Raw genomic sequence first — 2427 nt, forward strand, 5'->3', positions numbered from 1 at the left:
GCGGGGAGGCCGAGCCGCAGCCCGGGCAGCACGAGCCACCTGCAGCGCCGGCTCCCCCGCGCCCGCGCTCCCCGGCGCTTCCGCGGCAGGCCGGCACGGGTGCACACGGCGTGGTGCAGAAGGGACAGATGTGTGCGCAACATGCGGTACAACACGCGGCACAAGATGCGCGCACCGCGTGTACAAATGGGGCACAAAATGCGTGCACCTGGTGTGGTATGAAAGGTACAAATGTGGTGCAAATATGCGTGCACCTAATGCGGTATTAAATGTGTGCACAACAGGTACATATGTGGTACAAAAGGCGTGCACATAGTGTGGTGTAAAGTGTACAACTGTGCGCACAACAGGTACAAATGTGGTACAAAAGGCGTGCACATAGTGTGGTGCAAAGTGTACAACTGTGCGCACAACAGCAGGTACACGTGGTACAACAGGCGTGCACGGCGTGGTACACACTGCGGCAGAGCCGTGCAGACGCGCGGGGCTGCGCGGCTGTGCCCCGGAGCGAGGGAGCGCCCCAGGGCGTCTAGGGACGATTCAGGACGCATCCGGGCCACGCTATCCTGGCATTCCCTGTTTTGATGCAACACTTACAGGACGATTTCCTCCTCTCCGAATCGTCCCGGCGCACAGACGTGACTTGTCGCCGTCACGGATACGACTGCCGTGGAGACGCAAAAGGCCTCTCTGCTCCCAGGTTAGATCAGGAAAGCGGCCTCGCCCTCTCTTGCTCTTCGTGCCTTTTTTAAATGTCCGTGAAGAGGATCGCCCGGCCGGGATGAATCCCTGCTCGCGGAGTCCGGCGCAGAGCCGCCCGGCCCCGCTCCGCGCCCCGCGCCCCGCGCCCCCCGCCCCGGCCCTTCCCGGCAGCGCTCGTGCCAATCTTGAGCCGCGGGAGGAAAGGAGTCACACTGAAAAGCGGACGCTATGCCACCCTTTTCGCCTTTTTGCCTCGCTCTCGCTTTTTATTTGACCTAACCTGGGTGTTTCCCCCTTGGAAGACTGAACTGCCAGACGTAAACAGTGTGACTCACTTTTACAGCCTCTGATGGCCCCAAGTAATCCCTGTAGCGCCGATTATTACTAATGCAGGTTTAAGTGACTGACATGAAATAACTGGCGTTGACCCAAATAACAAAACTTGATTTTCAACCTTTATTATAGTTCCCATCGAGGAAGACGTGGGTGGATTCCGGTGCGGTTCGTGATATACTGTTTCTGGCATCGTTGTAGATTGCCAGGATTATCCATTAGGTTAAAAACTGGCCAAAATCGAATGAAAAGGAGAGTGCGTGGGAGAAATAACTAAACAAACTCAAATGATTAAACCGACAACAAGGTGTACTAACTAAAGCAGAACCTGCCAACATCAAGTCAAACAACCATACACCTGGGTCTGGTTCCCATCCGGAGCGGGGCCGGCGGTGCCGTCCGCACTGAAGTTCTCCGCTAAATCAGTGATAAGGAGCACACCCAATAAAGACCCCAGTCCTTACCGGGCACTAGAAATGGGTCTTGATGATTCCATATTGCCGATAATAATTCCATATCATTCAATAATAATTCCATCTTTGAAAAATTCCATATTATTATAGAAAATCTTCAAGAGGAGACTGGACGGTCACTTTGCTGGGGACAGCTGACCCCCAGTTGTCTTGCCTACGTACTGCAGGGGGCTGGACCCGATGATCTTGTGAGGTCCCTTCCAGCCCCTGACACCTACGAATAATTCCATATTGTGCAATAATAATTCCACAGTGTTTAGTAATAATGCCATGTCTGAATAATGCCATATTATGCAATCAAATCTGCAAGAGGAGACTGGACGGTCACCTCGCTGGGGTCACCTGACCCCCAACTGTCTTCCCTGCCTGGTGCAGGGGGCTGGACCCCATGATCTTGTGAGGTCCCTTCCGGCCCCTTACAATCAATGAATAATCCCATATTAGTAAATTATTCCACGTTTGAATAATCCCACATCATTCAACAATAATCCCATATTTGAATAACTCAGATTGCTCAATGAGAATCCCATGTTTGAATAACCCCATATTATTCAATAAGAATCCCATATTACAAGAATCCCAGATTATTCATTAATCATCCCATAGTATTCCGTAAAAATCCCATGTTACAAGAATCCCCTAGTGTTCAATAATAATCCCATATCTGAATAATCCCATGTTGGAATAATCCCATAGTTTCAATAAGAATTCCATATTCCAAGAATCCCATATTATTCAAGAATAATCCCGCATTACTCAACAACAATCCCATAGCATCCAGTCATAATCCCGTATTACCCACTCCATCTCTCTTGCTACCATGTTTTGGGAGCACGGTCCCGTGTGACACGTGGGGCCGCCGCCGCGTGCAGGGCCGTGCGCGGCCCCCCCGCGCCGCGTGCAGGGCCGTGCGCTGCCC

Source organism: Gavialis gangeticus, unplaced genomic scaffold (assembly GCF_001723915.1).
Source record: "Gavialis gangeticus isolate Ggan-Ray unplaced genomic scaffold, GavGan_comp1, whole genome shotgun sequence".
NCBI classification, from domain to species: domain Eukaryota; kingdom Metazoa; phylum Chordata; order Crocodylia; family Gavialidae; genus Gavialis; species Gavialis gangeticus.